At 42.8% G+C, this 14945-nt stretch overlaps 1 long non-coding RNA gene across 2 annotated transcripts; it reads right to left on the reverse strand.

The window, feature by feature from the left end:
- Positions 1 to 4160: 4160 nt before the first annotated feature.
- On the reverse strand, positions 4161 to 7548 carry LOC121830733 (uncharacterized). 2 transcript variants are annotated; one of them, XR_013052600.1, is made up of 4 exons: positions 7111 to 7548; positions 5852 to 7007; positions 4700 to 4897; positions 4161 to 4513 (listed from the first exon to the last, which is right to left on the reverse strand). It is a non-coding gene; the product is annotated as an uncharacterized LOC121830733 (long non-coding RNA). The 2 variants fall into 2 exon arrangements; XR_013052599.1 differs by having other exon boundaries at positions 5852 to 7548.
- Between the last annotated feature and the right edge of the window lie 7397 nt (positions 7549 to 14945).

A 14945-nucleotide genomic window follows, 5' to 3' on the forward strand; every position in this document is an offset into this window, starting at 1 on the left:
ATGAGTCATTCTTCTCTTCCTTGTTCTTCCTCTATCATGTCTCCTCTGCATGTGTGCATGTATGCACAAGTGTGTGTGTCATATCAGATGTCTTACTCTATCTCCACCTTCTGTTTCTGAAACAGTCTCTCAAGTGACCCAGAGCTCATAGATCCTGCCCCTGTGCATGAGCTAGGTTTCAGGAAAGCACCATTACCACCACTCTAGGCTACTGATTTGCTAACAGTTTGGAATAAGCCCTTTCACTAGGGGAGGCATCGATTCTCCAGCTCCAACCCATCTCCTTTTGAAGAAGTGCTTTGAGCTGTTCCATGCTCAGAACCTCTAGCCAAGTTAATTTCTCTTCTGGACGTTCTCATTTTCCAATTCATCCTTATTCTTCCTGCCCTTTCTCTGCTCCTCAATTTTAGAAGAGAAATTTTTATGGTTACCCTACTCTCCTGATGAAATTATTCCCCTGTATGAACTCCTCAAGCACTTTCCACTTTTCTTCATAGACATTTCCATAATGCTGGTGACTTCTAAGATTTCCTACTTAAAGCCCACACACCTACCCAGGATGTCAGCACTAGGACTGTATTTCTGTTGCTTATGTTTCAGCCTTAGCATCAAGCACAATATCTGTCATGCACTACATTTCTAACAAATACTCACCAAATGAACAAATGAATGAATAAATAGATACTACAACTTTCCACTTAAGTACATTATAACATCCTTCTAGGTGTTTATTGGTATCATGGAGAGCAACAGTTGTGGAGTCTTGTCGATCTATCAAAGGCACATGTGTCAAGACTGAGCTTTACAGACTCGGCTGAGGGGCTTTACTCAGAGGGACCATTTGCTCACAGATGGCCCAGCTGAAGCCTAGCACTGGGGAGTTGTTTTCCCTTGAGTTGTCTCAGTTCGTGTAGCAAAACCAATACTTTCTCAGCACAAGAATTTTTCTTGTTATAAAGGAGTTCACTGCACACCACCAAAGGAGAAAAATAAGCACAAATCCTCCATAAAACCTTTGATCTATGATGGTGTTCTGTCTGCAAGACATACTAGTGCAATTAATACACAAAGCTTGTGGGAGTAACAAACCAATATCTGATTTAACTTAAGGTCCACTCCACAAGATGGAACCCATATCTGACACTGCTTGGGTGACCAAGAACCTGAGAGGAGATAGCCTAAGGTAAAACCAAATACTAACATTAAACCAAACCAAACCAAAATGTAGCAATAAAATGACTCTTAATTGCATTCTGCTACACTCATAGATGATTGCCTTGCTCATCATCATCTGAGAAGCTTCCTCCTGCAGCATATGGAAACAAATATAGAGACTCACAGACAATATACAGAGTAAGAGACCTTGGAACACTCAGCTCTAAACAGAATGTCCCCTTCGATCCCCACCTTAGGACTCAGGCAACCCAGTGGAAGAGTAAGAGCCAGAGAGGATGGAGGACACTGAGAAAACAAGGTCATCTAAATCAACAGGACCACACGAACTCACAGAGACCGAGGCAGCATGCACAGGGCCTGCATGGCTCCTAGAACTGAAAGAAGTGGACACATGTCTCAGCCCCTAACCCAGAAGCTATCTCCAATTGATTACCATTTGCAAATGGAAATTTAGTTTTCTCCCAGCAATTCTCACTGGGGAAACAGTGTAGCCGGCACACCCAGCAGTAGATGTCCAACAGAAAATTATCACCAGGAACCTTTGGAGGTTCCTGGTCTCATAATGTTATGTAAGGGATTTTCTTTTTCTTTTATTTAAAGTTTTCATCTTAAAACCAATCTCTCTCTCTCTCTCTCTCTCTCTCTCTCTCATATATATATATATACAAAAGCCAGGCAGTGGTGGTATTTAAAGTTTTCATCTTAAAACCAATCTCTCTCTCTCATATATATATATATATATATATATATATATATATATATATATATACACACAAAAGCCAGGCAGTGGTGGTATTTAAAGTTTTCATCTTAAAACCAATCTCTCTCTCTCTCTCTCTCTCTCTCTCTCTCTCTCTCTCTCTCTCTCTCTCTCATATATATACACAAAAGCCAGGCAGTGGTGGTGCACACCTTTAATCCCAGCACTCAGGAGGCAGAGGAGGGTGGGTCTCTGAGTTTGAGGCCAGCCTGGACTACATAGTTCGTTCCAGGACAGCCAGGGTTACACTGGCTCTAGAAACCCTGTTTCAAAAACCAAAAACATTTTATTTAATCTTATTTTCTATTTTATTTTATTTATATTTTTTCTTCTTTCTTTTTACCCTACAGATCCTTTGTATATTATTGTGGCTTTCAATTCAGTGTTTTTATGAGATTCCTGAGTGTGTGAACAAATTAAAGGCGTGTACCACCACTGCCTGGCTCTTGTGCCTTTTCTTGGGTTCTTCTCCTTCTGTTTGTTTTGTCTTATTATGAAGTGTTAGCTTTTGTTTTATATTATTTTATTAGTCATTTAGAAGCCTGTTCGTCTTCTAAGAGACAGAAAGGTGTGGCTCTGGATGGAGGGGAAGTGGGGAGGAACTGGAAGAAGTAGAGGGAGGGGAAACTGTAATCAGAATATATTATATGAGAAAAAATCTGTTTCAATAGAAGGAAAAAAATATTTTTAGAGGGGGGAGGGGTTCAAAAAGGCCATTCTGTTTCCAGTGCTCTCTTGTTACAGAATTGAAATGTTTGCTAAGAGGCAGGCTTGCTACAGGGTTTGCAATTAACTCCCCCCTTTCCTACATGTGGGGGCCTTAAAACACCGATGAGGAAGTCATTCCTAGAGCATTCAACTGCTGGGCAGTTGTGTAAGATAAGATGGAATCACAGTGAGGAAACTTCTCTTTTCACCAGTTTAGAATTTTGAAAAACCACTGTTTCCAAGGGAACCATGCACTCAAATCACAGTGAATGGAGAAAAAAAAAAAAAAAAAAAAAAAAACAACCCCCCAAATCTTACTCTCTCTCTCTTTCTCTCCCCCTCCCCTCCCTCCCTCCCTCTCCCTTTTTCTGTCTGTCTGTCTGTCTGTCTATCTGTGTCTCTCTCTCTCTCTCTCTCTCTCACACACACACACACACACACACACACACACCTGCTCATCTGCATGTCCCATGTGTATTTTCTGTACTATCTCAGCCTGGGACTGAGAGATTTATGAAGGTCAGCTTGACTGTGAGCCGAGTGCTCTCCTGTAGCAAGCTCAGGATATGACCACTTTTGAGGCAGCAGGGTGTCTTGACATTATGAGGTAAATTGCCTCCTCTTGGCTACCAAGTGGTACCAGGAAAAAGTAATTTACCTTCTTCAGGTTACACACGCACAGAGGATAAAGCACTCACCTAGATGAGCAAATTGCTTTTCCTTACATTATGAGATGCCACCCTGACACCGTGTTCTCTTTGCCCTGGTCCATCAGAGGGCTGGCTTTTAGCATTCGATTTTATGCTTTTCCCCCGCTTCAGTGTACAGTTAGACAAAGAACTCAGTGACAGAAAGGCCCTGCATTGAGTGAAGATCAACAAAGAACTGCTGGTGATGCAGGCTGGATCTACGTCAAAGAGAAAGATGCATTTCCAACATGATGCAGAACAGCCATGTTCAACAGGGCTGGTTTGCAGCAGCTGGGGGCAGCTGAGTACGGGCATCTGCAGTGGTACTTCCTACAACTCTCTTAAAACTGCTTTCCTAAATCCCATGACATCAGTCAAGATAGGACCTGGGCAAAGGCTCTACATCCCTGTGGTGAGAGCAAGGAGATGACCTCGTTCAGGAGACCCTGAGTGCTTTCACTCTATGCCTTCAAAAACAAGCTCATAAATTATCCCCCATGTCTTCCAAGGGTTAATGTGACCCTCCTCCTCTCGGTGACTCACTGCCCCTTCATCCTCAGAGACAGGTGTGCCACGGGTTTGATTGTATCAAAAATAAGCATTCACTCAGGATTGAATGTTTACAGAATTAAAAGCATGAGAAAATCTTAGACATATATCAAGATGGGCAGGTACAAAAATACACAAGGGTGTCCTGACCCATCACGGTTTTCATGGAAGAATTAACTTCAAAAAGGCAGAGATTTTTTGTGGTTTGTTTTGTTTTCTTGGAACACTGCTCCATGAACTGATAGAAATAAAACAGACACAAGACTTCCTACGTATAATTACTTTGTGCTATGAATTTGCCCCTAAGCTTTATTTATTTTCCAATGAGGCCCAAGTTTGTATCCACAGAAAAATTAACATTTTTTTAAATGACAGATACAGTGTTTAAATTGCAAATTGCTTCTAAACCAGTGATACCTTGCATGAAGGCAATCTTTCCAAACATCATACTGAGGAAAAAACAGTGGAAACCATGCGTCTGTGAGAAGCAGTAGTGAATGAGACCGGAAGCTCTCCACATAGTCCCAGGACTGTCCATTCTCTGGGGCCTCCCTGGGAAGCAGGAGTGGAGAGGCAGAAAGGGTCCCACGAAGGAGAGCCGGCAAGTTTGCAGTTACTTAGTTTTGTCATCCTATAAGAATGGTATCAACACAATTAATTGGCTGTTGAGTTTTGGACTCCAAAATATAGTGCATGTAATATTCTCCATAAAAGGGGGAGAGAAGGTAGAAGAAAAGGGAGACAGGGAGGGGGAAGAGGGAGGTGAGCAGAGAGAGCGACAGAGAGACACCGAGAAAAAAACAGAGAATGAACTGACATGAAAAGGGAGGGACTTGAAGATCCATGTGGCCCCTCCCCTTCCGAGACAGCCGGGAGGAGGGCAACCGGAAGCTCGGGTGCTTGCTGTGTCTTCTGGAAAGAAGGAAGCATTAGCTCCCTTTCTACGCCTGCCCAGAAACCAAGTCTTCCTTGTATTTCCTTCACGCCTTCGTTTTCTCACTTCTGTATAATTTTGCTACATAAAACAAAATTTAGAACCATTGTCTGTTCAGTAAATATACTTCATGTATCTTCTCCCTGAGTTTATCTGGGATTTCATTTATTTGTCCTTTTCTGCATTTACTCAAATCAAATATATATGGGGTGACTATTACCTTCTAGAAATTGTATCACACAGTAGGACTATATACTGGACAGGATATTGGTGTCTCATTTTTCAATGTGAAAAAAAAAAGCCTGAAGATAGTTTTATGGTGTGAGAATACAATTAGCAAAGGGGGGAAAAGAGGCACATTTCTAAATTTTTATTTTAAAGATCTAATTTTTGAAAATGTGTAAGAGATTTTAAGTTCAGGGTTAGATGAAGTTACAGGGACAAAATGCCCTTCCTTGTCTGAAATAACCAAATATTTGATAAAACACATGAAGCAATATTAGTAAGTACTAAAATTAGACACTGGGTGTCAGTGCACTAAGCTGTGCAGTGGGACTCTGAGATGATTCCTAGGATGCAGTAAAGACAGGGCACTGGGGCACGGTGTGGTAAACTCCCTGAGTTGAGAAGAGGGATCGGAGAGCAAGCACACCATAGTGTCTGGGAGTTGTCAGGATGGGTCACTGGAAGGGAGAGTTTGCACAGAACTCCAGAAGTCCCACTACATCCTTAGCATAGAAATGGGTATCGCCGACTCAGTGTGCCACCCTCAGGGAGTGCAGCTGTTACCATCAGATAAAATTAGACAAAGAGTTGGCAAGTCAGTTCAACCATGTGCAATGCACCACTGCCTCTCCCTTTCAACTGGCTTTTTAGGTTAGCATACAAAATGCCAGGCTTTCTCTAGTGTCCTCATCATATGAGTGTGTCATTATACACACTTTCTTCTTTCTAAAAGACATTTTACCTTGTATTTTATTCTGTCCCCCGCCCCATAGGTCAGAGGGCTTCCTACTAGAGTTGATTTTCTCCTACCTTATGGGTCCTGGGGATCAAACTCAAGTTGCCAGACTTGGTGGCTAACCTTCTTCACCCTTTGCACCATCTCGCTGGCCCTAAAAAGAATTTTCAAAGCTGCAAAAGGATAATAAGAACAAACTTCAGTCAGAAAGAAAAAAAAGAGCCAAAAAATTGTGTACAGATGGATGGCAGATACGAGTGCTTGTGGGAAGCTATTCCCTCAGAGGCAAGAATCACATGAAAGACAAAGCCGTTCATTTGCCGCCCAAGTGATGGGGTGGGACCGGCTGAGACAGCATGGTGGGAGGGTTGGGACAGGCTATTCCAAACTGTTGACAAATCAGAAGCCTAACTCTAACAAGCCAGGCATTCTGATTGCATGTGTTGCCATTGTCTATAACCATGATATTCATTCATCTTTGTGTGAATCAATACAGGGACCCTAAGATTATTGAAAGTCCTCCTACCTACAAATTGTGAGCACTCAGTGGGTGCTGAAATCCAGAGCAAAAGTAGGGAGAATGTCTGTACTTCTGTGTGTGGTGGACATGTCTACGGTGAGACTTCGCTAATTTCAGCTGCTTCTGATATCATTTTTATCAACAAGAAAACTAGTTATTCAATGCCAAAACATGTGAATTTCTTGTACATGTTGTATTCCTGGTGTGTACCATCATTATGTTCATCTCTGGAAACACAAAAGAAACAAAACATGGCTTCTTTTATCAAGAAAATAACCATGCCAATGTGTGCCAACCATAAACAAGTAACCTAATAAGTCACACACATAGTGAATAGAAAGCCAATGGAAGGCATTTTTCTAACTGTGAATTTATGTTCTTTGTCCCATCATACCATGAAAATAGATGGCTTCTTTCCATTGTCTTCCTTTGTAATACTGAACCAAAAATGTGGGCAGGTACCATAATGTATTTCTTTACATTTTCTCAGTCTGGTTTTACAGCCTCTGTCTGGGTACCAATCAATTTACAAAATTCAAAAGTATATAAATAGCTCAAAATCCTACCTTGACAAACAATTCTATAAAAAAAAAAACAATTCCATAACCAAAGTTGTGGGTACAGCATACTCTGTGATGCTTATTTACATAATATTTCTATTTCCGAGTTTCCAGTTGCCTCCTTCCCGTATTCAAACATGTAGCTTGGTGCTGTGTCCATTACAAAAGAGATGTGTCAGAGCAGAAACCAAGATCTGCACAAGGCTGGGGCATCTGTTTCTTTAGAGTGCAAAGTGATGGTCTGTGTACATACAAAATATTTTCGTGAGAGAGTTGTTTCTCAGCTCATCCCCATTCACCATTAGAGACAGAGTTTGTGGAACAGCCAGTATGTCACCTCTACCTGGTTCTTGAAATACTACTGGGAGAAGACAAATGCCTCAGGCCAGTTTTCTTACCCAGCCCCATGGTCATAATGGAAAGAGCATCCCACTGTCTACCTGTCTAAGAACACAATAAGTCGAAATACATTAAGTCTAAATAATAACAAGTCAAAACAAAATTATGAATGTCCCAAATTTTGAATAACATTTATTCTGATTTCTCTCACATCCTCCTGCATCTTATCTCCCTTTCACACTATCAATAACCCAACCTCCTTATAAATTCCTTTTTGACATTCATAACTTTTGTTCTATTATATGACCCAACAAGTTCTATCAAAGGTGTACATTTGACCATGAGTTTGGAACTGTCCTGGTAGGCTCACAGTTGTGTAGCTGAAGACAGTGATTCCCCCCACCCCCAGCATCTACCAAGTGGTTGGTAGATCTATCAATCCTTCCCCTAGTAGTTCCCTGGGGAAGGATCCACCCCCACCCCCCGAATTTTAGCAGAAATAATTAAACTTTTACTTTCATGATCATAGAATCCCACAAGAAGGAAAAGGAAACTGACATTTTTATGGCCAACTATTTAGAATGCTATCTGTACTGTGAAGGGTGGCACACACACTTTTCCCACAGAAGGCGCCATGCTGCTCTGGACCACGTACATTCTCAGTATGCAACCACCAATGGAGTTCACTGGACCACGTACATTCTCAGTACATAACCACCAATGGAGTTCACAAGGCCTGTTTTTTGTTTCCAAAAGAAATGTTCCTGAACTGTGGCACAACACTCTGCATTAGCCACATTTTGTGGGGATCTGGAATAGTCACTTCCTTATAGGAAGGAAGTGTCAGTAGACACCTCAGTGCCCAGGGCTTACTCTTCTGCTGCTGGCTGATACTGTCTCACCACACAGGAGTATTTGGTAAACACTCTCTGTCTCTCCCCTGGAGATGCTCTTATGTACTCGGGTTGGTGTTTCTCAAACAGACGTGCAGTGAGAAGTGTTTCAACATTTGTCATGCTGTGTGCTAAATGTGCCAGATGACCTCTCATTTTGTCTTACAAGTTCACAGTGACTTCACATTTTGTAATTGGCTGAAGTCAGTGGTGTGAGCTGTGGCTGTGATGACCCACAGATCCGAAGGTCTACTATCATAAAGATTTCAGCTCTTTAATGAAAACAACTTGTTACATGTGTGATCAAATGTGCTTTTGAGCTCTGCACTTGTCAAACTTTTCTAGGAAATTAATTTACAAATCAGAAAACATCTGCTATCCGACTCTATGCCTCAAGTTGAGATTTAGAATCTTTGTCTACCACATCGCCACCTTGATTGAGTCCTATATAGGCCTGTCTCCAGATGTCTTGGGTGACATCTCTGAGCCCCAGGCCCTGGCAGAACAAGACATACCATTTCCTTTCTTACTTTCCTCCTTTCATAGAACACTCTCCTTCTTTCCTCTCTTAACTAATTCCACCATTCTTCCTTTGAACTCTGGTTACTACTTGTCATTGTGTTCAAGTGATTTGTGTACGAATAAGGACACATTTGTACAATAAGTTTGGAGTTCAGAGGTCAACTTTCAGGAGTTGGCTCTCTCCACCATGGGATCTGGGGATGGAACTCAGGTGGTCAGGCTTGTAGAGGAAGGTCTCTTTCTATTACTCTCACAAGAGGTTTCACATAGTCTTCTGTCTTACTAACCACAATACTGATTTTCCATATTGTCTAAATACATGGCCAGGTTTTGCATAAATTAATCCCTCTGACAAGGTAGCTAGTCAGCTCTTAATAATGTGAGAGGTCACTGGGGATTTTCAGCTTGGAAACAAACAAACAAAAAAAAAGAACTTAAATTGCAGCATTTGATTGTAGGTCACAAGAATGGCATCTGAGTAACACATCTGGCCCTGGGTGGAGACATGACATTTTGAGCTACATGGAAGGTCATAAGATTATTATCTAACCAAAGGCTTTCTGGTAAAGTATGACATAGCATTTTCTCCTCCCTTAACAGTTAATCCAATGGCCTATCAATCACTTGGGTATGAAAATGCCCCTGGGAAAAAGTATCTGTTTTAGAGCTTTTAGTATAAATCCTGTTTAAGATGTAGACAGGACCAACGTTCTCTTGGTCATTGCCCACTCTTACCCCTTGAGAGTGCTTCACTTTAATAAACCCTACCTGCCTTCTCCTCTACATTCTGTGTGCTTTATTTAACTGTTTTGTTGACAATCACAAAGAATAGGAGGCTTAGGGGAGTCCCAGGTGCTATTCCACTGACATCTTTTGCATTCCCATTGAACGCCCCTCATTTTTGTTGGTACAGTATGGAGTTCTCTTTTGAACCATAGACCTCTTCACTCCTTTCTGCTTGCCGTTTTCCTCCTGAATGCACATTTTCATCTAGCTGTGAGATCACCCTTACTTCTTTGCTTTCAGAATATGTAATCTTCAGTGACCTGCTCTTATTCTTTTGTGTTTCTGTCTCCTGCTACATCCATGCTAAGCTCACTCAAATGTCCATTTTCAAGATGGGGTAACTATGCCCATATAATGCTTTCTGAGCACCCTCTTGTCATGTGAGAAGGACCCTTTCTTATGTTGGATAAAGGAAGTTATGTCAGATTTCAAATGGTAGGAATTTCTCTTTCTGAAGAGAAATTTGTTATTTGTTATTTTTTGTTTTTGTTAACTGTGTCCTGAAAGGAACGTTGAGATTCACCTGTGGCTATTAGCTTATGAGTCACTGTGGCCAGTGATTCTTTCCTTTTGTGTGTTTCTTCATGGTATCTCCAAATATTTGTAGGAATAAAATGCATGCTATAACTAAGAGAGATGATCATACCTTTATTGTGCATTTACAAAGGATGGAACTTGAACCTCAATGGCCAGTGACTTGACTTTCTCTGGCTAAAGCAACTTCAGGATCAGACAAGGCTTGCTAGCCTAATTTTTAGGGCTTCTGAGTAAAAGAGAGCTGTCTCAACCACCCACTAGTACCCCAGGCTCCTCAAAACAAGAGACAGCCCCAGAACTAACTAGTGTCCCAGGCCCCTCAAAACAAGAGATAAACCCAGAATTAACTGGTGTCCCAGGCTCCTGAAAGGAAAAGTGTTGTGTGATATCTTGATTGTGTTCTGACAAATAAAGCTTGCTTGGAGTCAGAGGACAGAGCTAGCCACTAGTTAACCATAGAGATTTGGAGGACTGTAGAGAGAGGGACAGGAAGTGATAAGGTGGGGTAGAGACAGGATCTCTGCCCTTTTGGGACTGGAGAAATGGAAGAGAAAGAAAGTGACTGTGGCTGCTCTCCTGCTTTTCTGGTCTTTCAGGTTTTACTCTGATACCTGACTTCTGGTTTTTTTATTGATAATATTAATTAGGTTTACACTTCAAAAAGAGATGCTCCAAACAGTCACTGGCATTTGTTTTCCCCTCTAGATGGGCAACTCCCTTTGATTCTTTTTATTTATTTATTTATTTATTTATTTATTTATTTATTTTGGTTTTTCGAGACAGGGTTTCTCTGTGTAGCTTTGCGCCTTTCCTGGAGCTCACTTGGTAGACCAGGCTGGCCTCGAACTCACAGAGATCCTCCTGGTTCTGCCTCCCAAGTGCTGGGATTAAAGGCGTGTGCCACCACCGCCCGGCCTCCCTTTGATTCTTATTGATTCTCCTCTCAGTTGTATCCTTCATAATTGGGACATGTTTTACCCAAAAACTTGGAATAAAAAGAGACTGTTATTTTTGGAAAGATAATGTGACCAAGATGACAAATTGTAAGATGTGTTGTATAAGCATTACAATTTCATTTTATAGCTGGACATTTACTGAAAGACTAAAATGGTCTGAGAGAACTATAAATAAAGTACTTTCCTTTAAAAGGAGACCCAGTTTTAAGCTAATAGTGCTATATAAGGACAGGTCCATAGGGTCAAAAAAATTGGCTCAGACCAGTTGCCAAGTTATGTACATAACATTCTCCTTATGAGCCAACCTGGAGTTCTGCCTGAGGGCCTAGCAACAGGAGCTGTCAGAGTTCCTGATTGTGCCCAGCCAACGAGGGACAACCACACAATGTCACCAGATTGCAACACAGACTGGGTGCTGGGAGGAGGGTATATAAGGCCTTCTCTGTTATTGAATAAATGAGCTCATTATTTGCCTTCAACTGACTCCCAGTGTCTGTGTCATTGATGCTGTGCCTTCTCACCCCTCCCCTGTGGGAGCCATTAGGATCCAGCAATATCTGGTGCTTTAATGTGGGGCTTCTGTTACAGTCTCTTTCCCAGCACAGGTTCTGATCTTCTCCTTCCCTTCACTCGCAGTGCTTGGCAGCGCCCCCAAGATAATGTGTTTTGCTGAGAAGGTCCCTCAGTGTTGTGTTCTTTTGGTCCCTCAAGCAGGTAAGCATTGGGACCCCTATTTCTTTCCTTCTTTTGTGTTGTCTGTCATGTTTGTCTGCCCATTCTGTTAGGAAGGCACTTTTTTTTTTTCTGTTTCTGTTTGCCTGGTGCTTCCACGTAAGGACTGACCCCTCAAGAGGTGGAACCAAGGCTCGGCTCCCAACACCATCCCTTGTCCAAAGACACAATGTGGACATATGGCTGTGGCCTAAAAAACCACAGAAGCCCCCACTAAGCACAAGACATAAGGGTCTGATACAAATTCCACCCCTGTTGACTGTCATCTTCTCTCTGACTGCTGTTTCCCTCTAAAAGAAGGGTAATCTTTTCATCACGCCCACCACTTCCCTGTTGGATATGTCTATGAGATCCAATGAGGAGGAGGAGGCAGGCAGTTTGGGCCCGGGAAACTTGTCAGTTTGGCTCCCACCAAATCCGTCAAGGTGAGCACAGCTGTCAGTTTGGGACCTGAGAAATTTGCCAAGGAGAACTTAGCTGTCGTTAAGTCATGTGTTGCTCCCCCTCTGCTCCACCACCACCGTGGGCTGCTATGCCTCCACTTCAATATTCTTGGGAAAATCTACCCCAGTATCCACCTGCCTCAAGAGGTGGCTGTTCTCCCACAGTGCCAGGTGTCTTACAACCCTCTCAGCCTCTGCCACTGTTAGTCTGTGAAGTTATAGAAGCCTTCCTGGTCAAGGTGGATCCAAATGTCAATGCCCAACCCTGGATTCTCACCCCCATAGCTGATCTCTCCTTCATCAGGAAGGCAGCCAATGAGTCAGGCCCAGATTCCCCTACTTTCAGCAGGTCCTTGCTCAATGGTCCATGCAATTATAAACTTACTTCGATTGGTAACATTTGCTTAAAGCTGTGTTGGAGCCTACAGTCTTTCTCAGTTGGAGATTGGCTATGATGATCAGGCAGAATCCAAGGGCCAGACAAACATCTTTTTTAATGTCCTGGTGACCTATGATGTGCTCACAGGGCATGGGGAATATGTCCATCCTGCGCACCAGGCACCGATTGGCTTCAATGCTTATTTTCAACAGGTCTTGGACCTGGCCCTCAAGGCCCTACAAATGGCTCAGCCTGGCCTACAAGAACTGGGCATCTCTGCCAAAGAACGCATCCCTGCCCCTGGTGAGATAGAGATCCTATCTCCCTCCAATGACAGCCACCAGCCCCCTGCTAACCCATGGGAGAGTATATGGTTGTGGTTTTCCTCAGAGTGCCACTATGCCAATAGGGGACCCAGTAAGAGATGTGCACCTGGTCACAGATCATCCTGCTTCCATCAGGGAGGAAATAACCCAGGATGGGTAATGGATATACTTCCCTTTCTTGCCCTCATTGTCCCTCTAAAGGCTGAAGACTTGTGGACCCTTGCTTTTCCTCATTTTGTATGATGCATTTTGAGATGAGGAACATTAGTTTAGCAGCCCAGGAGCCAGCTAAATATATTAAGGGCCCATGGTCAGCTAAATTTCTATATTATCCATTACAGCTAAATCAGACAAGGGCAGAGGTTATGGCCTTTGACCCTTTAGTTTTTGAACAGTTTGGCATGATATAAAAAGACTGTTTGATCCCTCCTGGATTTTCATTTACATTTTAATTGGCAGGGTGGTGCTTTTAATCTTTCTCCTTTTTAAATGTCTTCTACAGCATACCCAACAACAACAGGCGGCCACTAAGGCAACTCTGCCGGTGTTAATGGCTCTTAGACATTCAATTCATGCATGCTTGGTTTTCTGAAATTCAAAAGGCTGCTGCCTGACCCTCCCTACTTAGGGTGACTGCCCAGGGATGGATGCTCTTTGAGGGCTGATAGTCAATGATGGGTAAGAGCTTGTTTGGCAAGCCAGTCTAAGAAAGGTACAGTCCAGTTGCTGAGCCCCCGAGACAGAGTCAACAAGGCTGGAGCTAAGGACTCCGACTCTCAAAGAGCACTCATGTAGTAAAATAAAAGGATGAATATCTAGTAGGACAGGCCCATAGGGTCAGGGAAATTGGCTCAGTATAGTTGCCAAGATATGCACTTAATGTACTCCTTGTGAGCCAACCTGGAATCTGCCTGAGGGCCTAGCAACAGGAGCTGTCAGAGTTTCTGGCCACTGTTAGAGTTCCCAATTGTGCAGAGTCTGCCTGAGGGCCTAGCAACAGGTGCTATCAGAGTTCCTGATCAATGTCAGAGTTCCTGATCAATGTCAGAGTTCCTGACTGCCCAGCCAATGAGGGACGACTACACAATGCCATCAGATTGTGACACAGACTGGGTGCTGGAAGGAGGGTATATAAGGCCTTTCCTGTTATTAAATAAATGAGTTTGTTGTTTGCCTTCAAGTGACTCCCAATGTCTGTGCCGTTGATGCCACACCTTCTCACCCCCTCCCCCAAGGGAGCTGTTAGGATCCAGCAACACAGTGCCACTTAGATTCAAGAATAATGGCCTCATAAGTGGTTAAGAGGCCAATTGGGGGATTCCACCTCGGTGGGACATCATCCTGGTAAGTCAGAACTAAGCTTTAGTAATATTGCCACCTGCTGGACAAAGGGACCCAGGGTGCCACACTTCTTTTTTTCTTTCTTTCTTTCTTTTTTTTTTTTTTTTTTTTTTTTTTTTCCGAGACAGGGTTTCTCTGTGTAGCTTTGCGCCTCTCCTGGGATTCACTTGGTAGCCCAGGCAGGCCTCGAACTCACAGAGATCTGCCTGGCTCTGCCTCCCAAGTGCTGGGATTAAAGGCATGCGCCACCACCGCCCAGCCGCCACACTTCTTTTTGTTTGTTTGTTTGTTTGTTTAAATTGTTTCTTTTATGTTTTGAGATTACAATATAATTGCATCATTTCCCCTTCCATTTTCTCCCTCTAACCCTTCCTTAACAGCCTCCCTTGCCCCCTTTTAAATTCATGGCTTTCACAATGCTGTGACTCTGTCTGTTAGGCTGTGTCCTTGCTCAGTATGTGTTGCAAATCTGATCTCACTAAAGTCTAATAATTCTTTTCAATGTGTGAGATCTTAAGCAAACCACACAAGATCTAGGCAGTTTCTCAGACTGTCCTGAGAAATATGGAAGAATATCCGACATTTTTCTAAAACGTACTGGTCTTCTTTGAAAGACGGCAATGTTATTATGGGATAGATCTTCACTGCTTCTGAAGGAACTGTAGTGACTCAAGAGCTACAGAATCTGCAGATGAGTTACGCCTGGTCAGTGCTAAGCATACTGTAGGAGTGGAGGCTGTCCCAGTGGGTTCCCTGAGATGAGACTGTAATATGGTGGGGGATGTGGTATGTGGAAGTGTTCAGGTTTCACTATCTATGAGGGTCTAAAGAACA

This window comes from Peromyscus maniculatus, chromosome 7 (assembly GCF_049852395.1).
Source record: "Peromyscus maniculatus bairdii isolate BWxNUB_F1_BW_parent chromosome 7, HU_Pman_BW_mat_3.1, whole genome shotgun sequence".
Lineage (NCBI taxonomy): Eukaryota > Metazoa > Chordata > Mammalia > Rodentia > Cricetidae > Peromyscus > Peromyscus maniculatus.